Below are 23721 nucleotides of genomic sequence, written 5' to 3'. Positions count from 1 at the left end.
ATGCTGAAGGATGGCTTTTTAATAAAACAAGGTGGAACTTTTCTACAAAATGTTACTTTTTCTGTATATTGGGACATGAATCTATATGCAGGCAAATCATAGAAAAGTCCACTTTAAAATATAATTAAACAACCAATCAGAATTAATTTTGTTCGGTGACTGCACATTGCTCTTTGCCGCATCACATGATCCTGTTTAGATTTTATTAGTCATCACTGGGCAAATGACTCAAAATATATCTAACAAGCGATTTTTCGTCAGTGCGGCAGAGCGAATTGACGTGACATCTTTTTGTACCTGTGTGACAACAAAGCGACTCCTGCCAGGTGATGCATCATCAAATCTGTAATTACGTTAAGGGAAATAATTATCCACTTAGTCATATTGCTCCAACTATGATCTTGATTAATCAGTCATGGAGGAAAAACCGAGCACCGAAGGTGTAATCGGAGTCGTATTAAAGCACGCTAAGGCGCACTTCCTGCCGCCAAGGGTTCTCAGACTTGTTTCTTGATTTGATCCAAATCAGCCAGGCGAATCAGCATTGTAAATCACTTTATAAAGAGAACCTGTCATTTTTGAAGATGATAACCTGCACTGATAAATAAAGTAGACTTTTTTTTTTAATATGTGATAATAAAGCAGAGTTTCAAACACACAGCTAAATAAACTGTTCATAAAATGTTTTATTCATTGTTATGTTTGCCAAGAGATCTGTAATCCTGTTCAGTCGATCTTGTGACGTTCATGTCTTTGACAAACAGCAGAAGCGGGTAGGGGATACATTTACTTCTTGTAAGCAATTCAGCTTCTTGTGTCACCTCTCCATCTTGCAACTAGCCACAGCCCCCTATAATTCTTAATAGCACCCCTGTGCAACTGCCAAAGAGCAGCATGTTTTTGCTGCAGTTGCAATTTACACGTCATCCTACACCCGCAACATTTACATTTACATTGCAGACCAAGCTGTCCAGCTACCACAACAGTAACTAGGGATGAGCAAATCTGCCCAGGTTCAGTTTGCAAATTGTGCTTAAAATTTGCAAATATTGCGGCAAACTCCATTCAAGGAGTTGTAAAGGCAAACTTTTTTTATCTTAAGGCATTTTATGCATCAAGATAAAAAACCTTGTGTGTGTAGCAGTCTCCCCAGCACCCCCTAACACTTACTGAGCACCTTCTCTGTCCAGCGATGTCCACCACTCCCTCGGCTGTCTGGAAATCTCCTCCTGATTGGCTGGAGCAGAGCCGTTGCGCCATTGGCTCCCATGGCTGTCAATCAAAGTCAGTTAGCCAATCAGTGGAGAGAGGGGCAGCTATGAATGGCAGCTGCATGTCTGAATAGACACACAGGGCTGCAGCTTGGCTTGGGTGCCCCCATAGCAAGCTGCTGGTCTATGGGGGCACTTGTCAGGAGGGAGGAGCCAGGAGCAGCAAAGAAGGACCCGAGAAAAGGAGGACTGGGCTGCTCTGTGCAAAACCAACTGCACAGAGGAGGTAAGTATAACATGTTTGTTTTTTTTGTTTTTTTAAAGCGAGACTTTACAATCACTTTAAATTTTGGGGGGTTAAAGCATGTTACTCAATTTTGATTATTTGTGGGGCACATAAGTACATTTTTAGCAAACAAAAGACAGGGAATACTAGGCACTGCTACAAGGGACATGTATTGCTGCCAAAAAAAAAAACAGTATCTCTACACAGAATTGTCACCTCTTTCTAGAGCTCTAATACACACTGACAATATGGCTTTTGAGTGCCCACCCTTTTATAGTAAGGAGCGAGGTTATCTATTCCTTCAAACTATTGGCTGTTATGACTCAGCTGACCAGGAAAAGCTCTATGTACTGTATTTTAGATTGCTCTTTACTTGTGGCAGAGAAAGTGCAAAGTGGAACCTGATTCATTCAAGTGAGCAGTATTCAGTGAGTGAGTTCTTCTGAGGCTACTCCACAGAAGTTTTTGTCATTATTTTTTATTGGATATATAAGTAAAAAATATTGTTTTTTGTTTTTTAATTTTTCAGTTTTTTTTTTCATTTATATGCAGCAAGGCCTCTTGCCTTGTGCAGTCTGAGGACCTTCAAGGCCAAAGATAGCTGACACCCTTCAATATGTAGTGGGTTGTGAGGCATAGTGGGTGCAAAGATGGTGAAAGTCATTGGGCGCCGCTACCCCAGACACTTCTTGGATGTAAAAGAGGTTTTATTTCTTTTGATAGTCCTTTTTTGTATTTTGGGGAGAAAGAGGGTTAGGGCCAGGACACCTTTAATTAGTTGTAGATTCAATTGGACAACACCGAGACTTTAATAGGAAGCCGTACAGGAAAAGGCCCCAGCAAGGCACCACTTCTGCACATGCAGGAATGCTGTCTTCTATGGTAACAGTCTTTAACAGTTCCTAACTCAAATGTAACAATTCTTTCGGCTCCACTACAACTGGCCATTAGAGTTCTTCAACACTGAACTCCCGGTCTCCCACTAGACCCTCTGATTCACTGTCTATGAATCCCTTGAGCTCCTCCGAGGTTTGCGGTGGTATCCCCTCAAACATCACCCACGCTTCCCTGCTGGGTCCCTAGCTTGGCACTCCAGATACTTTTCAAGCTTCACCCCTGCTAACCGGCGAGGTCCCTGGCTTGACTCACAAGGCTGCTCTGCACGTGTCTCCCCCCGCGGGTTGGGTCCCTGACTTGATCACCGCCTGAAGTTTCCAGATTCTCCACTGTGCCCTTTCGATGAGAATGTGGTTCCAGTACTTGCCTCAGTTACTCACTGTGGTCCCTGGTAAAGGTGGTTGGTCCCTTTGTGGCGACAGCTTCCCTTCTACCTCTGACCATTGACAGGTTCTCCGGCCGGCAGAACCGTCACTTCTGGTTGGACTGCAAGCTGCAATCCCAACCCTGCGCTGCTCTCTTTACTTCTTCATAGGCACTTACACAGCCTAGCAGCCAGATGCCCTCGGGATAGGCACAATCTCCAGCCTAGCAGCCCGCGGCGTACGACACATGTCCACCCAGACGGCAGTCCAGGTGGCACAGACTCACCTGACTCCACCCAAATATATAGGTGCTCCCAGTAGGCCAAGGGATTCAAGAAAACCCCTGCCCATTGGCTGAGATACCCCATATATATATATAACCTGACCTTGGGTTGCCCTTCTCATATCTAGTACCACCAAGTACATGGACACCTAGTGGTAGAAGAGAAAAGTGCAACAAGGCCAAACTTAGGGAAAAATCAATAGATCTCTATCAATCAACCAGGATAACTACTCCTGGCAAGTAAATTTGTGAGGGGCTCCCTGCCCAAACTACAGGGTGCTACATATATAATAGATAACCCAGTGATGATCAAATACCACCAAAACAAAAAAAAAAAAAAAATACCACCAAAACAAAGCTTTATTTGTGGGAAAATTATATAAATGTCATTTGGGTACAGCATTGCAATTACAAGTTAAAGTAGCGCAGTGCTAAATAGCCAAAAAAATGCCCTGGTCATGAAGGGGGTAAAACCTTCTGGAGCTGAAGTAGTTAATGTTACAGTAAATTTGAAATAACAGCAACAGCAATTACAAATATTCTGTCAATATGAAGGATACAGTATATGGAAATAGGTTGCCAAGGGGTACACAAGTAAAAAAAAAAGTTTGGGAACCACTAGTTTTGGGGATAACATAAAAGACTGACCCCTTAATGATAAAAGTAAAAACAAACCTCTACAATTCCCTATTGTTCAGGTTGGTGCCAAATAACACATATCTCAACACAAACTTCAACTACTGAACTCAGTTTTTGCAGTTTTGGCGTATTCAGCTAAATAACACCTTTACTTTTTGTTTCAAACTGGGTCTTTTGTGGTAAATGATAACGAGTATCTCCTTTTTTATTATTGAAAAATAGTAATTTTTTTTAAAGTTTAGTTGTATATTTCTTGCCATTATCATGATTCAACACATATCTACCCCCAAAAAACTAAAATAAACTCTCCTACTCATGACATGCATAGTAGGGCCCAGAAACAATAGTATGCATTTTGTTTTTTTTATCTACCTAAAATGCGCTGACAATGGACAGTGAACACTGAACTAACCTAGATCAAGCCCTGATCTAGCTATTTTATCTTTATTTATTCTCTTATTTTTTTAAAACCTTTCATCTACTGAGAAGAAAAAAATACAATATACAGTATCTCACAAAAGTGAGTACACCCCTTACATTTTTGTAAATATTTTATTATATCTTTTCATGTGACAACACTGAAGAAATGACACTTTGCTACAATGTAAAGTAGTGAGTGTACAGCTTGTATAACAGTGTAAATTTGCGTTCCCCTCAAAATAACTCAACACACAGCAATTAATGTCTAAACCGCTGGCAACGAAAGTGAGTACACCTCTAAGTGAAAATGTCCAACTTGGGCCCAAAGTGTCAATATTTTGTGTGGCCACCATTATTTTCCAGCACTGCCTCAACCCTCTTGGACATGGAGTTCACCAGAGCCTCACAGTTTGCCACTGGAGTCCTCTTCCACTCCTCCATGATGACCTCACAGAGCTGGTGGATGTTAGAGACCTTGCACTCCTCCACCTTACGTTTGAAGATGCCTCACAGATGCTCAATTGGGTTTAGGTCTGGAGACATGCTTGGCCAGTCCATCACCTTTACCCTCAGCTTCTTTAGCAAGACAGTGGTTGTTTTGGAGGTGTGTTTGGGGTCGTTATCATGTTGGAATACTGTCCTGCGGCCCAGTCTCCGAAGGGAGGGGATCATGCTCTGCTTCAGTATGTCACAGTACATGTTGGCATTCATGGTTCCCTCAATGAACTGTAGTTCCCCAGTGCCGGCAGCACTCTTGCAGCCCCAGACCATGACACTCCCACCACCATGCTTGACTGTAGGCAAGACACACTTGCCTTTGTATTCCTCACCTGGTTGCCACCAGATACGCTTGACACCATCTGAACCAAAAAAGTTTATCGTGGTCTCATCAGACCACAGGACCTGGTTCCAGTAATCCATGTCGTTAGTCTGCTTGTCTTCAGCAAACTTTTGCGGGCTTTCTTGTGCATCATCTTTAGAAGAGGCTTCATTCTGGGACGACAGCCATGCAGACCAATTTGATGCAGTGTGCGGCGTATGGTCTGAGCACTGACAGGCTGACCCCCCACCCTTAAACTTTTGCAGCAATGCTGGCAGCACTCATACGTCTATTTCCCAAAGGCAACGTCTGGATATGATGCTGAGCTCGTGCAATCAATTTCTTTGGTCGAACTGTTCTGAGTGGAACCTGTCCTGTTAAACCACTGTATGGTCTTGGCCACAGTGCTGCAGCTCAGGTTCAGGGTCTTGGCAATCTTCTTATAGCCTAGGCCCTCTTTATGTAGAGCAACAATTCTTTTTTTCAGATCCTCAGAGAGGTCTTTGCCATGAGGTGCCATGTTGAACTTCCAGTGACCAGTATGAGAGCGACAACACCAAATTTAACACACCTACTCACCATTCACACCTGAGACCTTGTAACACTAATGAGTCACATGACACCAGGGAGGAAAAAATGGCTAATTGGGCCCAATTTGGACATTTTCACTTAGGGGTGTACTCACTTTTGTTGCCAATGGTTTAGACATTAATGGCTGTGTGTTGAGTTATTTTGAGGGGGCAGCAAATGTACACTGTTATATAAGCTGTACACTCACTCCTTTACATTGTAGCAAAATGTAATTTCTTCAGTGTTGTCACATGGAAAGATATAATAAAATATTTACAAAAATGTGAGGGGTGTACTCACTTTTGTGAGATACTGTATCTATTTCTTCTCACAGAGGTAAAAGAGATGGGGAGGATTCAAAAGTTAGTGATAACTGTGGTAGCCAATCACAGGCTATCACAGTGATCATGTGACTGGTAGCCAGTCCTACCAATCGTTAAGGCAGAGTTCTACTCGTTTTTCTGTTTATTTAAAGTCAGCAGCTACAAAAAAGTGTAGCTGTTGACTTTTAATAAACACACACTCACCTGTCCCACAGTCCAGTGATGCAGCTGCCCAAAGCCACGGTTCTCTTCCCCGACTCTCCCTGATGCCGGCATCACTAGTGTGGGCACCGGGCTGTGAAGCCGCAAGCAAGACGCGCTGCGTGTCCTGAATGGCCGAGAAATCTTCTGGGACCTGTGACGTGTCCCAGAAGATTGCAGGGAGGGAGGGGGAGAAGAGGAGTCATCTAGGCAGCGTGAGCGGAAGTGGGAGTTGGGTACCTGTCAAAACTAGTTACCCACTCCCCCCCCCCCCAAAAAAAAATGACATGCCAAATGTGGCATGTCAGGGGGTTAGGAGTCCTTAAAACAGAAGTTCCACTTTTGGGTGGAACTCCACGTTAATCTGAGACCAGTAGCTATCAGTGGCAGATTAGCCTCTGTGCTGGGTGGTGTTGAGAAGTGACCATATTCTAAGAACCATCCTCTGGATGCCCTGATTCACGTGATTAAAAGCTGCAGAGGCATTGCGAAAATCCTGCGAAATCTTGCTGTACTTTATTATATAAAGCTCATATTACATTAAACTAAGTGGTGTCTGTCTTTTAATAGCATTACCCCTTTATGGATTGATTTTACTTGTTGCATGAATTTGCCCTTTAAATATTTATAATGGTATGTGAATTGTAAAACATGGGCACCATGGAAGTTTGCAGAATTCATATTTATACACCCGTATGGATGTTGTTTTGATCTTAGCGGAGGTGGTGGTCTTCTCGGCACGCTCTGCCGAACACCCGACAGGCCTGACTGTGGTCCTGTGACCCCTCTCAGCTCCCCACGTCACCGAGCAGACAAACTCATTTTCTTTGCCATCGATCTGACTTCAATGTGTAATGAACTCCTCCGAGCTTCTGCCGAGTGCATCCCACAGGCCTGGACAGGCTTATCTTTGATACAGAGCTGAGAGGAGGGGGGAAGCGCGGTGTTAACCGTTCACTCATGCTATATGAAGCACGTTTACCAAATCTCTTGCTTGGCACTAGGGTCAACTACATCCCTGCTTGAGAATAATGGACTGCTTTGGTGGGTCATCAGCTCGCAGCTTAAAGAAGTTGGGGAACTTCACACATAAAAACAATCTGAAAAAAAACTATTCACTAGAGAAAAGACCTCAGCGCTGTAGAGCAGAGAGAGTTAGATCTGATCAAAACCCTAACTGGATGTGTACTTTGTTAAATCACTGTACATCATCGACAATTGCCTTTATAAAAAAATATACTGTTTTTAGTTTCTTCAGCCATGTTAGCATCTCATTACTGCCAACCTCTTGAGATCTTGAGATGACCAGAGCACTGAAGCCACGCATGCCAATCTCAGGCTGGCCTTGTTGGCGCCCTTTTAAAGAAGAGGTAGGCAACCCTAGAGAGGTGGAGATCTACCCAAACAACACAGAAGAGATTAAATATTACCAGGAAGGAGGGTTTTAAGTGTTAAGGGGTCAGGAGTAACAGAGGGTTCAGAGGACAATAATATGTAATGCAGAGTGCAAGGGTCAGTAGTAAGTAATGCAAAGTGTAGAGGTCAGTAGTAACACATAGTTCAGAGGTCAAGTAAGCAACGCAGAGTGCAAGGGTCAGTAGTAAGTAATGTAGAGTTCAGTAGGAAGTAAAGTAGGGTTCAAAGGTCAGAACGCAGAGTGCAGGGGTAAGCAGTAAGTAACGCAGATCAGTAGTAAGTAATGGTTAGTGTAGTCAGTGGTCAGTTAGGGTTGGTAGTAAGTAACACAGAGTTCAGAGGTCAGTAGTAAGTAATGCTAAGCATAGAGATCAGTAGTATGTAACACAGAAATCAGAGCTCAGGAGTAAGTAATGCTTAGTGCAGAGGTCAGTAGTAAGCAACGCAGAGCTCAGCTCAGAAGTCAGTAGTAAGTACAAGTTGCTTCCTTCAGCCTGTAAAAACGTATTCACCTGACCTCAGATGCAGTGGTGCCCGACAGATTGAGGGAAGTTCTTCCTGGCCTCCCCTCGGCTGTGTCATATGACAAGTCAAAGCTAAAGAGGAGCCTGGGACTTCTCTAGGCTCTGCATTCAAATTGATTCTTTGATCTAAAGTTCAAAAAGAAGGTAGGCTGGGTGAGAAGTTGTCGGTACAACAGGGTCATGATCTACAGTATATGTCACATGATCACGAACAGCGAGTAGGTCACGAGCGACTGGTTGCTAACTGCCACTCTAATGAATAATAAAAGACAGAGGGGGAAAATTGGGCGGGGTGGATCAATATTGTTTTCCTCAACCATTTTGCTTTTTTCATTTTAGACACACCCAGTATAATCCACATTTATTGCTTACATTATTTAAAGGGGTTGTAAACCGCCAATGCATCGCATACTAGCACATTATGAAATACTCACCTTGGAACTAAGCCCTCCAGAGCTGTAAAGTGACCGCTGAGAGGACTGACATGTTCCCCCTGTCTTTCTTCTGGGTTCGCGAGCTCCGGCGCTGTGATTGGCCAGACATGTGCGCAGGAGCCCTCGGTTCTGACGCAAAGCTCTGAAGTGACGGCAAGGTATGCCGGACCTTCAGAGCGCATGCGCTAGGTATGTCCGCAGTCTCTGACCATCTCCTGTAGTATGTCCGCAGTCTCTGACCATCTCCTGTAGTATGTCCGCAGTCTCGGACCATCTCCTGTAGTATGTTCGCAGTCTCTGACCGTCTCCTGTAGTATATCCACAGTCTCTGACTGTCTCCTGTAGTATGTCCGCAGTCTCTGACCATCTCCTGTAGTATGTCTGCAGTCTCGGACCATCTCCTGTAGTATGTCCGCAGTCTCTGACCATCTCCTGTAGTATGTCCGCAGTCTCTGACCATCTCCTGTAGTATGTCTGCAGTCTCGGACCATCTCCTGTAGTATGTCCGCAGTCTCTGACCATCTCCTGTAGTATGTCCGCAGTCTCGGACCATCTCCTGTAGTATGTCCGCAGTCTCTGACCGTCTCCTGTAGTATATCCACAGTCTCTGACTGTCTCCTGTAGTATGTCATTAATGTAATTCATTTGTAATCTTAAATTGGTAAGGGGCGGGGCCACCCCATGACGTCACATGGTGGCACCGCCCTCTTGTGATGTCACAGACCAGTGCATGCTGGGGAGGAGGGGGGGTGTCCCTGAATGAGAGCTTGGAAATGTCACCCTATCTCAAGCGTCACATTTAGGGCAGCTCATTTCAATGGGCTCCCCTATGCACAAGAAATGCATAAAATACGTTTCTAACCCTTTTGCAAAATGTCACCACACCATGCGTTTTGGTGTGCGTGTTAGCAGATGCCTTTAACAAGGAACAGTGCGTTTGCATTACTTACTCCTGAGCTCTGATTTCTGTGTCTGTGTGTGCAAAGCATGCAATTTTGTGGACGGTCCCGACACATACAAAGTTTGAACCTAGCCTTAATGTCATGGAGTTATTCAAGGAGACTTCAGTCTGGTCAGCACAGCATCTTGTCATGGTCTCTTCTGGGTGAACTTCTGAAATGTCTTGGCTCCGTGTCTGCTGAGCCCTCACACCCCCCTCCCAAGCCCAATATATTTAGGCTGTTTGTCAAGGGAAACCAAAATTCATCTTTTCATAGTGCGTGTGTCTGCATCATCTAAACCCCTCCCAGCCAATAATGAGACCCTGCCACAATTGTCACATTGTATCATTGTCCCAAAAATATGTCACTGCGTTGCTTGGCTTACTGAACAGAACGTCAAGGTTTTTTTTTTCTGTGCTGAATAATTGCACCAGGTTAAATTAATTACAAGTGACAGTTTTTAAAACCGTTTTGTTATTCTGTGCTATACCATGACATGATGTTTACAGAAAGGAAAATTTAAAGTTTATCTCAAACTTTTTTAGGATTCTTTAGAGTAGCAGATGACTAGAACAACTTTTAATTGCTTTCAGTGTCCCTGTTAGGGAGATTTTTTCCAATTGGAACGTTTGTTTCCGAGCCAACAAGATAAGGGATTTCCCTCACTTTGAAGAGATGTACTCTCACTCCCTGTTGTATCTTCAGGACAGAAAATGATGGGAAATCTTTCCAATGTGACACAAACAAAAGAAATAAATCCTGGCAATGTAACCATGTTCTCCTCAAAGTGTAAAAAAGAAAAAACAAAAAAAAAAGAAAGGTTTCAGATATACTTTAACACTTGACGGGACTGCGTTATCTTAGACACATATAAGCGTGTTACTTTATATGCAATAAAATGTATGTCGTTTTTTTCCTACAAATAGCTTTTTTTTGGTGGTATTTGATCACAACTGCAGTTTTTATTTTTTGCGCTATAAATAAAAAAAAGACCAATTTAAAAAAAAAAAAAAAATTTTACATTCTGCTATAAAACATATCCAACTAAAAAAAAAGTAACTGTGTGTAAGGCCCTGTTAACTCTGGGGCGGTGGGTGCATCAGCGGTAAAGTGTCGCTATTTTTAGCGGTGCTTTACCGTCAATTTCACGGCGCTATTCGGCCGCTAGCGGGGCACTTTTACCCCCCCAGCAGCTGAGAAAGGGTTAAAACCACCGCAATTGATTTCAATGGGCAGGAGCGGTTTAGGAGCAGTGTATACGCTGCTTGCAGGAGTTTTTTTAACGTCCTGCAAGTGCACCGCTCCATTGTGAAAGCACTCTGGTTGACACCGTCTACTACCCTACTGACACCAGTCTCTGCCCTGCTTACAATGTCCACTGCTCTACGGACACCTTCTACTACCCTACCGATGCCAAGCTCTGCCCTGCTGACCCCGTCCACTGCTCTGCTGACACCAGTCTTTGTCCTAAAGACTCCATCTGCTGCCCTAATGACACTGTCCAATGCTCTACTGACACAGTCTACTACCCTACTGACACCAATCTCTGCCCTACTTACACCATCCACTGCTCTACTGACACTGTCTACTACCCTACTGAAGCCAATCTCTGCCCTACTTACACCGTTCACTGCTCTGCTGACAGCGTCTATGTTTTAATACATTTTAAAATTTTGTTTACATCTATTTTCAAGAGTGTGTGTGTATATACGTGTGTATATATTGTGGCAGAGCGTTGCCCTGCCAGGGTCCAGAAAGAGGTTGTGACCCAGAATTCTCAATTTGGGTTGAGGGGCTCCAGGGAGCTTGTGACATGAAGAAGAAACTGGCTTTTCAGGTTTCTCAGTAATTTCTTAAGTTCGTTTTGGGACCTCAAGCCTGGAGATTTCAAAGTGATCCGGGTAAGATGAAATCTCCAATCCTGGATCCAGGTATTCAGAATGGCAAGTGTACTGATTGGTCAGGTGCGTGCTGGGCTTTTAGTAATAGCCTGACCTAGAGGTCGACCGATATGTCGACCGATATTTGGCGTTTTTTACTTAATCGGCATCGGCCGATTGTGCTGATAAAAAAGGCCGATATAACTGCAGCGCGACTTGCAAATGACTTCTGTAATAGAAGTCAATGCAAGTTGCCTGAAGTCTTCTGTGAAGCCACTTCTCTCCTCTCTGGGCAGCCTGCCAAATCTGATAAAAGAACCTGAAGAGATACAATGTTTACACTTATCAATGAGCTGAACTCTGTGTGTAGAAGTTCTCAGTTTAACCATTTAAAGACTAAATCTTTTCTGCCACTTGTTGCTTACAAGTAAAAATTCTGTATTTTCTGCTAGAAAAATCACTTAGAACCCCCAAACATTATATATATATATTTTTTTAGCAGAGACCCTAGGGAATAAAATAGCAGTTGTTGCAATATTTTATGTCACACGGTATTTGCGCAGCGGTCTTTCAAACGCAATTTTTTTTGAAAAAATACACTAATAAATAAAAAAAAAAAACTAAGCAAGCGGTAAAGTTAGCCCATTTTTTTTCATCCAAAAGTTTTGATTACCTGTTTTTGTGTATTTAATATTTAAGATATAGTTTTTTTTTTTTTAATCTAAATTCTACATACAAGTGAACTGATTGGAGGTTTGTTTTGTTTAATAAATATTTAAATGTAAAACATTTTCTGTATCACTTATTACTTAAGGTTGCTTCCACACTGGAGCGGGCAGGCGTTGATGGTAAAATGCTGCTAGTTTTAGTGGCGCTTTACCGTAATTTTTTGCAGGCGCTTCGGCAGTGTTGTGCATTCATTTCAATGGGCAGGAGTGGTGGAGGAGCGGTATACACCGCTCCAAAGATGCTGCTTGCAGGACTTTTTTTTAACATCCTGCCAGCGCATCGCCTCAGTGTGAAAACACTCGGCTTTCACACTGAGACTGCAGGGGAGCCGTTTTACAGGCACTTTATAGGCGCTATTTTTAGCCTAAAAGCGCCTGAAAAACGCCCCATTGTGAAAGGGGTCTAACTGTTAGATTTTGTGAGATGAAGGGAAAAAAAAAAAAAAAAAATCGGCCTAATATATCGGCCCAAAAAAATCGGCATCACATATCGGCCATCGGCCACCGCGATTTCTAAATATCGGCATTGGCCAGAGAAAAACCCATATCGGTCGACCTCTAGCTTGACCATGGTTCTGAGCTCCGCCCCGGCAGACATGAGGTCTGGTCCAGGAGTCCGGATGGCTCCACGTGGGAGCCAGTGCAGCAAGAGGCTGCTAGCTGTGTGCAAGTTGGTCAGTGAACAGTCTGTAGGAGACAGACAAGGAACTGGAGTGTAAGGCTAGAGCAGCGGTGCTGCAAGTAAAAGCCAGAATGGCTGAATGTTTATGTTGAAGGAGAAGAAATGCTGAAAGCCCCTGCGAGGGAAACCTACAGTATGTTTGTGTTTGCTGAACTTTCTTTTAATAAAAATGGGCAAACAAAGCCCTTAAACAGAAGAAACAGCGAGTGGCGGAGTCATTAAAGCTCCACATTTTGATGCTAGTTCTTACAATTTACTGTGTGTGTGTGTGTGTGTGTGTATATATATATATATATAGCTTTGAGCTTTGGTGGTGCACACCAATGATAATTCATATAAAAATGGTTACTCTTCTAGTAATAAAAAAAAAAATCCTCCAAAACTAATAATGGCAATAGATATGCTTTAAGATATGAAGTCTATCAGCAGTGAAAATATATTGTAAGCCGAAAAGTTCATACATTTTCATCCTCATGTAGCGGCCTATTGCAAGTTTATTGATTGTGCAAAATTCATTAAGAAAACAATCTCCAAGGTAATACGGTGCTGTTATGTACAATAATAACATCTAGCAGGAACTGACTACAAGATAATAACTTTATAATCCAACATCACATTCCTCGCCACTGTAGGCCTCAAAGCACCATAACATACAGTACCAACTTATGGTGTTAAAGCAGTAGAGGCACACTTACCAAATGCAGGAAGTCTCCGACATCAGCAACAAAGGGCTGCACAAAATATTATGGGTATGTAATGCTACATCGTCCAAGATGAAGCTACGCCATTAGACCTAGCGAAACGCGTTGACGTCATCAACACAGGCCTGTCACGCACGCCGGTGTATGGGAAGCGAGGCGAGCGCTGTGAGCTATGCTCTGACAAGCTAAGGCTGTACGATCGCACCGAACCATCCGAAGTCTATAGCAGATTGACATTTCAAATGCTTCAATGCCTACCAGGATGCACTCCTAAACAACCTGCACACTTTACTAACCTTTCATCACGGCATCTGATCACGGAGGGGGTTAGTCACTGAAGCTTTGGATCTCCCGCCACCCCTGCAGCCTATGATGATTCAGTGTATCCAGCCATCCTACAGCTGAGCAGATGAGTACGTGAGTGATTTGTTTTCCCCTGCATATGAAGCATTCTCTGCACCAACCAACCCAATTTATTAGGAATCATCCCATCTGGTTGAAGACTTCAAATAGTAAAGTTTACTGACTCCATTATCATACATCCTTTTTATGATTCCATTTCCGATTGTCAGTGTTATCTTCCACATATGTATCATCTTTTTTGACCTATTGAAATTTCAACTAGTATTCTGCCAGAGAGGAATTCCAGTATTCCTAACATCAATACCACCTGATATTCCATCGTTTTGTTTGTGACTCTCTTTGACTCTCTTAGGCAGCCAACTATCACAACTGCAGTCCACATAGGCTGTGTCCATCCAGCCCACCGAGCAGCTCGCATCATCCCCCCTTCCCATCCCCCTTTTCCCCATATCCATTGGATTTGCAAGCAACCAATCGGTCTTATTTAGTATTCGGGGGCTCACATTCCCCAACCTTCAAATTTATCCAAGACTTACCTGATTGACTGCTTGCCAACTCAATATGTCCGGACGGTGTCTGACGTTGTTTTGTTTTGTATTGTTTTATGTTTTGTCCTGTTTGTTTAATCAGCTCATGATAATTGTTTCAAGGTCCAACCCTGGACTTGATCAGTAGTTTTTTTGACACTACTTTTTAACTATTCACTCTTCAATTTTTTGATATTTGTAAAGCAACATATTTAATACATTCTTGTTTATACTTTTGAACCATTTTGAATTTTCTGGTCTGATCAGTACTTGTTGCTAAAGTAACCCCTTACTCGGCTCCTTTACACCGGGTACCGGGATCTAGCTGGTCACGTTACTTACCTGACCACCACCAGGTGCTGCCTGCTCCTCCCCCTTCCCCTACCCCATCCCTTATTTTATAATACAGAAGACTGTTGGAGACTACTTACATACTGCAAGAGATGGTCAGAGACTGTGGACATACCACATTCAGTTTTAAAATGAATGTAGTTTCTGAACAAAAACTGCATACACTGTCTGAAAATTCCTTTGACCAAGAAGTTTTCTATTCTGCTCCTTCAAATTTTCCCGTCACTGTGGTCGAAAACTAACGTCGATTTGACCCCACTAACGATTAGAAAATCGAACGAACGTTCTTGAAATAACATTTTCTTTGAAGGAAGACATGGTTTTTGTTAGCCAGCATAAGTGACAGCAGGCGCAAGGAGCTTTTATCAAGCCACCTGCCTATGACAAGGGAGTCTGTCATACATAAGATATTACAGTTCGGTCTGAAAATCTGCAAAAGTCTTTCATTTTTTTTTCTTTAAATAAAAAATGTGATCTCCAAGTCTGATGATATTTACCAGATTCAACCTCTAATACTACATGCAGTATATCTCTTCTGTCTTATTCTTAGAGTGGATTAGAGATTTTGCTCCCTAATCATATACCTGTAGTTGGTTATTTATCTTTACCACTGCATAGAGATATTTAAGAAAAAAATGCCCTTTATTTTAAACTTTACATGTTAACTAAATTATACACCACACTTTTGTTAAGGTTATTATCCGATTAATAGAAACCATAATCGGCCAACTAATTGATTATGAAAATAATCGTTAGTTGCAGCCCTATACTGTATGCAGACACCTTTACCCCCCCCCCCCTTCTTACTTCAAAGGCCTTTTGCTGGGTGACACCTTTCTTATTCTATTCACCTTTGTTGGTCGCCATTGCACAGCAACATATTGGGCCCCTTTATAGCTAGCTGAAGGACACCCTTACTTCAGCGACGACTCCACCCAAAGGAATCAGCCTACAGCACCTGTTTAACTTAAGGGGGAATTCTCACTCAGGTTTCACATATTGGGGGTTATTTACGAAAGGCAAATCCACTTTGCACTGCAAGTGCACTTGAAAGTGCAGTCACTCTAATCTAAGAGGTAGATCAGAAATGAGTGAAAGCTCTGCTGATTTTATCATCCAATCATGTGCAAGCTAAAATGCTGTTTTTTATTTTCCATGCATTTCCCCCTCGGATCTACAGCGACTTTACTTCCAAGTGCACTTTCAAGTGCACTTGCAGTGCAAAGTGGATTTTCCTTTAGTAAATAACCCCCATTGTGTTTTGTTATCACTTTTCGCCTGTGGCATCAGGGCTTAGAGGGAGCTGACTGACAAAAAGTCTTCTCTTCTTCTCTTATAGGTTCTCTTAAGGCCTGTTGGTCTTTACCGTCAGGCTCACTGTTACTGCCATTTCATTGTATATCTGCAATTTGGGGAATACCAGCATTTTACATTTTTCTTTCTCTTGTTAACTCAAGAATACCTAGTAAAATACCCATTTGCAATCTCTATTATTTCTTTGGTGTCTTTTGCATTTGCACTCTTTCTTCGAATTATGTCAGAACCCAGGGTGTCAGAGGTGTCGGGATTTCCATTTTTGCCTATAGATACACTCACAGCTTATGAGCGATATGGTCATGTTTACATTAAAACTATGCAAAAGTTCCCCGTGTTCTGAAAAGGAAGTTGTGTCTGTATCTCCAGCTCTCAAAGCTTCATCATTGAATGGCCAGGAAGCAAACTTTGAATGGGAGAGGAGATAAAATGGAACCCTTTCTATTGGGACTGTCCTGTCTCTTCTCCGTCTTGATCTACAGAATGGCTGTATATGTAGGCCCAGGGGAGCCAAGTACACAGCGTTTCCATAACGTTTTCGATATCAGCCACAGTGGCTTTCTTTATTCCCCAAACATGCTCAGTCAGGCCAGATGAAAGAATTCCGAGACCCAATATTCATACATGGAAAGATTATATAACTTAACGAACATACCCAAATATAATTTTAGTCAAAAAGAAAAGCTACAACCAATAAAGAAGGAAGTAAATGTGAAAACTAAAAATGGTATCTTAGAACTATGAACCTTTACAAGTTGTCCTGTCTTCTTCGGTAAGACCTGTATTGGGAGAAACATGGAGGCCATTATTACTGACCAGCTTCTTAAAAGGCTTGTTGCCTTGATGTCTCAGACATTTTCATTGATAAAAGTCGGATATGAAGCCCTCTATAAATGGTGCATGACCTGATTTTTGGCCAGAGGCCACATCGTTAAAATTTCCATGCAGAAAGACAGCTTTCGTGTCCTGGTTCCAGGTGGCACTTCCATCACTAGTCTGGTGTTTAAGGGAAGTTTCTTGGCTCCTCTCCATTATCTCATCATGTTCTGTTCTTTGCTGATTCCTTTAAAACTGAGAAAGATACAATTAAGCAGATGTTTTCCAAGTGGATTTTAGAATAATTGTGGTTAACACATCTGTAATCTTACCAAACCATCTGTTTTTTGTAGGCTTTGCTTCTATATCATAATTTGCTTTGTATCAAGTTTAGCCCTATACACTGGTACACCTACATGCCCTCATCCTGTATGATGCCTGGACATTATGCTGGCAGGGACCTGGCAATTTATTGCTAACCTTTCTGTAACAATTGTATCATACTGATAGTGTTGAAATTATATCAAATTCTATATGTGGTTTAAAGTCGTTGTAAACCCTGTTACACCACTTTTACCTACAGGTAAGCCTATAACAAGGTTTACCTGTAGGTACCTTAAATATCTCCTAAACTTGTACAGTTTAGGAGATATTCAGTATATGCGCTGCTGCCGACGTCATCGGCACATGCGCACTGAAGAAACGGGCTGCTGTGCCGATTCTTCAGGAGTTGTGCCGTGACCAGAGGCTCGCGCGCGCATGCGTGGGAGTGATTTCATTGCGGCACAGGCCAATCACAGCCGGAGCCACGAATGTAGAAGCAACTCCGGTAGAAGATGTCTGCGCTGTACTCGGATGGCCGACACCGATCCAGGGCATCGTTTTAAGGTAAGTATATCTCATTATGCCTTTGTCTTGCGGGATTTTTTTGTTTTGTTTTGTTTTTTTTTTTCCCGAGGTTTACAACCTCTTTAAAGGATGACTAAACCCAAGAACAAAAGATATGATATAATATATATATAAGTATTGTAGTTTACCAGTCCTTAGATGTGGTTACTGCATTTGTTTATTTTTCAAGCTAAATACATTTTTTCAAAAAATACCCATTGATCTTGTCAGAAATGCAATGGCCTTGTCACTTCCTGTGGACCTGGAAGCATAAAACAATGTTATCTTTCTTCTGCTAATCTCCCCTGCAGGTCTTCAAATGCAGACATGTTTGAAGACCAGCTGTGGGTGAAAGCATGGCTTTCTCCATAGATATAGTTAAGGAGTAAACATAGCCACTCAGGGACACTGGGACAAGAAATGTGTCATTGGCAATATTACATGGTGAAAATAAAGAAAAAAAAACTGATGCAGCCATTACATCTATGGACTAGTACTATATTTTTGTGTTTGGGTTTAGATACACTTTAGTTTAAAAACCCTTTTATTGATACAGTTTGTTCTAAATTGTATTAGTGCCATACTCGCCCTCACCCTCTTGCCCCGCCTGTTATATAATTTCATTGTCCCAAGAGGAGTTTGGTGTTTTTCTATTGGCTGAAGCGGGGAGATCCAAGGCGCTGTGGACCCTTCCAATGGGGCATTTTAGGCTACTTTCACACTGGGGCCGTGCCAGGTCAGTGGTATAGCGCCGCTCGTTTTAGCAGGGCTTTACCGTCGCTTTAGCGACACTTTTCGGCTTCTAGCGGAGCGCTTTTAACCCCTCACTAGCGGCCGAAGAAATGGTTAAAACCTCCCGTGTTGCGGCGCTTCTGAATCGCTGCCCATGCATTCCAATGGGCAAAGGCGGTTTAGGAGTGCTGTATACAGCGTTTCCAAACCGCCCCAAAGATGCTGCTTGCAGGACTTTTTTTCCTTTCCTGCAAGTGCACCGCCCCAGTGTGAAAGCACTGGGGTAGCATGGGAGGCGCTTTACAGGCGCTATTTTTAGCGCTAAAACATCTGAAAAATGCATTCAGTGTTAAAGTAGCCTTAATGTAAGAGAGAAATGACTCGCTTTATCCGTGCCATGGTACAGCGAGGAGAGAGAAAATGAGGTTTGTGTTGATGTCCTGTAATCTCTCTGGGGATAAAACAATGCTTCATTGTACGGCCTATCAGATAGAAGATGGAGAAGTCAGTGAATCGAGTTTGGCAGCTGCTCTTTGCTGTGTTACAGCTGGGAGAAAACCCTGCTTTACACTCATGTACCTGACAACGGCAGCTGAGCATTTCATGCATACTTTAAGTATAACATTTTAGGAAATTGATTATAAGACAAAACAGTAGGGCTGCACTTCTAAGAAAAAAAAAAATCGATATATACATGTGTCATCTATCTATCTATCTATCTATCTATCTATCTATCTATCTATCTATCTATCTATCTATCTATCTATCTATCTATCTATCTATCTATCTATCCACTTATAGCGGTAGTAAACTGCAGTTAAAAAAACTTCCCCTGCAAGGCAATGTCATAATGTGCTAGTATGCATTGCATACTAGCACATTATGAGAGACTTACCTTAAAACAAAGCCCTCCAGCGGTGTGCTGTCATCACTGAGAGAGCTTCCATCTTCACCCAGTGTTCCTTGCGGGTTTTCGGCCTCTGGTTACATGAGTGGCCAGAGGCGTGATGATGTCACATGCGCGCAGGAGTCACCGTTTACGGCACGGACTATGAAGGTTTGGTACCTTCAGAGCGCCTGCAGCGGTGACATCACCGGTTGCATGCAGTGTAAATATCTCCTAAACAGTGCAAGTTTAGGAGATATTCACAGTACCTACAGGTAGGCTTACCTGTAGGTACAAGTGGTAAAACTGAGTTTACTACCACTTTAAACTTCAAAAGGTTTTACCCCCTTCATGACCAGGGCATTTTTTGCTATTCTGCACTGCGCTAATTTAACTGGCAATTGCGCGGTCATGCAACACTGTACCCAAATGAAATTTAGATCATTTTTTTGATACAAATAGAGCTTTCTTTTGATGGTATTTGATCACCACTGTGTTTTTTATTTTTTATTATATAAACGAAAAAAAAAACAAGATTTTGAAAACAATATTTTTTACTTACTGCTATTAAAACATATTCATTAAAGAAGTAAACTTTCTTCATACATTTTGGACAACGTGTATTCTGCTACATGTCATTGATATAAAAAAAGGGTGTATATTGATTGGTTTGCGTGAAAGTTATAGCGTGTACACACTATCTATCTATCTATCTATCTATCTATCTATCTATCTATCTATCTATCTATCTATCTATCTATCTATCTATCTATCTATCTATCTTTATATATATATATATATATATATATATATATATATATATATATATATATATATATATATTGGAATTTTTTATTTTTATATTACTAATGGTAGTGATTTGGGGCCTATAGTAGAACTGTGATCTGTGATTCAGTGGCAATACTATACACTGTCACTGTACTAATGACACTGGCTGGTAAGTGGTTACGATCTAGGGGCAATCAAAGGGTTAACTGTGTGCCTAACAATGTGTAGTGTATGCTGCTTTTACAAATAACTGTATTTTCTCCCTGCTTTGCATCGGGGCCACCCTGCCGCAGTAAGGCAGTGGGTGGTCCACAAGCGTGTATATATATATATATATATATATATATATATATATATATATATATATATACACATATATATATATATATATATATATATATATATATATATATATATATATAGTGCCTTTAAAAATTGAAAATTTGAAATTTGAAATTTTCCAGATTTTGTCATGTTACAACTAAAAAGGTAAATGTAATTTATTGGGTTTTTATGTGATAGACCAACACATAGTTGCACATAATTGTGAAATGGAAGGAAAATGATAAATGGTTTTCAAAATTGTTTACAAATAAATATTTGAAAAGTGTGGTGTGCATTTCTATTCAGCCCACTTTACTTTGATACCCCTAACTAAAATCTAGTGGAACCAATTGCCTTCAGAAGTCACCTGATTAGTAAATAGCGTCCACCTGTGTGTAATTTAATCTCAGTATAAATACAGCTGCTCTGTGAAGCCCTCAGAGGTTTGTTAGAGAACCTTAGAGAACAAACAGCATCATGAAGGCCAAGGAACACACCAGACTGGTCAGGGATAAAGTTGTGGAGATGTTTAAAGCAGGGTTCGGTTATAAAAAAAAAATTCCAAGCTTTGAACATCTCAAATGGAAAGAATATGGCGCAACTGCAAACCTACCAAGAGATGGCCGTCCACCTAAAGTGACAGGCCGGGCAATCAGAGAAGCAACCAAGAGGCCCATGGTAACTCTAGAGGAGCTGAAGAGATCCACAGCTAAGGTGGGAGAATCTGTCCACAGGACAACTATTAGTTGTGCACTTCACAAATATGGCCTTTATGAAGAGTGGCAAGAAGAAAGCCATTGATGAAAGAAAGCCATAAGAAGTCCTGTTTGCAATTTGCGACAAGCCATGTTGGGGACACAGCAAACATGTGGAAGGAGGTGCTCTGGTCAGATGAGACCAAGATGTAACTTTTTGGCCTAAAGCAAAAGCTATGCGTGGTGGAAAACTAACACTGCACATCATCCTGAACACACCATCTCCACCGTGAAACATGGTGGTGGCAGCATCATGTTGTGGGGATGCTTTTCTTCAGCAGGGACAGGGAAGCTGGTCAGAGTTGAAGATGGATGGAACCAAATGCAGGGCAATCTTAGAAGAGAACCTGTTAGAGTCTGCAAAAAACTTGAGACTGGGGCGGAGGTTCACTTTCTAGCAGGACAACAACCCTAAACATACAGCCAAAGCTACAATGGGATGATTTAGATCAAAGCATATTCATGTTTAGAATGGCCCAGTCAAAGTCCAAACCTAAATCTAATTGAGGATCTGTGGCAAGACTTGAACATTGCTGTTCAGACGCTCTTCATCCAATCTGACAGAGCTTGAGCTATTTTGCTAAGAAGAATGGGCAAAATGTCACTCTCTAGATGTGCAAAGCTGGTAGAGACATCCCCAAAAAAGACTTGCAGCTGTAATTGCAGCGAAAGTTGGTTCTACAAAGTTTTGACTCAGGGGGCTGAATACAAATGCACGCCACACTTTTCAGATATTTATTTGTAAAAAAGTTTGAAAACCATTTATCATTTTCCTTCTGCTTTACAATTATGTGCCACTTTGTGTTGGTCTATCACATAAAATCCCAATAAAATACAATTATGTTTTTGGTTGTAACATGAAAAAATTTGGAAAATTTAAAGGGGTACGTAAACTTTCTCAAGGCACTGTATATATATATATATATATATATATATATATATACATACATACATACATACATACATACAGTATCTCACAAAAGTGAGTACACCCCTCACATTTTGTAAATATTTTATTATATCTTTTCATGTGACAACACTGAAGAAATGACACTTTGCTACAATATAAAGTAGTGAGTATACAGCTTGTATAACAGTGTAAATTTGCTGTCCCCTCAAAATAACTCAACACACAGCCATTAATGTCTAAACCGCTGGCAACAAAAAGTGGGTACACCCCTAAGGGAAAATGTCCAAATTGGGGCCAAATTGTCAATATTTTTTGTGGCCACCATTATTTTCCAGCACTGCCTTAACCCTCTTGGGCATGGAGTTCACCAGAGCTTCACAGGTTGCCACTGGAGTCCTCTTCCACTTCACCATGATGACATCCATGGGAATGCAGGGTCCTCTGTTTAGTAACACTTTAACCCAAAAAGGACCTTCTATGTTTCTTAGCCTCCCCCAAATCTCCAATTTATTTATTTATTTTTTTGCTGTTGTTGATATGACTTCCTGTTAGAATGTGGCGATGTTCGTTCTCCATGGTCCCACTGTATGTAGAGACATAGCCACCCTCTCCCTCCCTCCCCATATGGACTAGGAACTATGGGATTTGTGGTCTGCATAGAGCAGTGCATATAAACACAACTAATGTGCGCTGCTTTTTCCAAACAAATGGAAGTCAGGGGAAAAAAAGAGATTTGGGAGTTAATGGAGGACATTACAAGGAGGCAGAAAAACACAGTAATATATGATTTAAAGTGATTGAAAACAATTACCTTGTAAAACAACCCATTCAGTTTAAAATAGAAATGGAAGGCAAAACATTTTTGTATAGATATAAAAATGAAAAAAACAAAGACACATCATAAATATGTTTTTTCCCTTTTTTATAAGTAATCACTTTCCCTCTGTTCTCGGCTGCATAGGGGCTAGGGAGGGGAGAAGTAGCAGTACACTGAGCTTCCCAGTAAATAGCTGTGCAGCGGGGCCATGTCAGGACAAGTCTAATCATTGGAGGAGAGCACACTGAGTTCCCAGCATAGCTAGAGAACTGACCACGGTGTGCTCTCCTGCTTAGCATGGTCAGTTTTTAATAGGAAAGCAAGGGGCACTGACAGGAACACCAGGGATTTCACATAAAGGAAACAATACAAAGAGAACAGGATACTTTCTCATACAAGTACATGGTACAGCAGGCACATATCAGGAACATGAATTGTTGGGGTAACAAACACTTTCATGAAAAATAGATAACAGGGTAATTAAGTAGTGGAAGTGTACGGGTTATTTTTGGAGAATAAGGATATGGTTGATTGTCATGTTAAGAGAACCAGTCCATTCAGGTTCCAGCATCTATGTTGTCAATAAAGATGGTTCCTTTCACAGAAGATTAAGGTGTGCTGGCAGCATATTTTTTTTCTGATTGCTGTGGCGCCATCTACCAGTTGCTCCGGCGCTTTGTCATTGGATGTAAATTGGTCTGCTGTACAATGGTGATATCTCTATGAGGCATCTCAAAGCTGGCATCCCTGACTTGCTGGGCGATATTAGTTTCGGGAAGACCAATTCTTTATTCCTCCTACCTATATCAAAGGATGATTGGGATCTGAGAGAGAAAAACATTAAGCAGCCAAAAAACAGAACATCAGCAAACAGAAGGGAACGCCGAAACATAAAACCAAAGTCTGAACAAAACCGTGCCTCTTTTCT

General features: G+C 41.7%; 1 protein-coding gene across 2 annotated transcripts in view; it reads left to right on the top strand.

The window, feature by feature from the left end:
* PTN (pleiotrophin) overlaps window positions 1-23721 on the top strand; it is a 148752-nt gene that overhangs the window by 108980 nt on the left and 16051 nt on the right. The window lies entirely within an intron of this gene.

Source organism: Aquarana catesbeiana, linkage group LG03 (genome assembly GCF_042186555.1).
Source record: "Aquarana catesbeiana isolate 2022-GZ linkage group LG03, ASM4218655v1, whole genome shotgun sequence".
NCBI classification, from domain to species: Eukaryota; Metazoa; Chordata; class Amphibia; order Anura; family Ranidae; genus Aquarana; species Aquarana catesbeiana.
The sequence above is the reverse complement of the archived record's forward strand: the minus strand, read 5'-3'. Positions and strand labels throughout refer to the sequence as shown.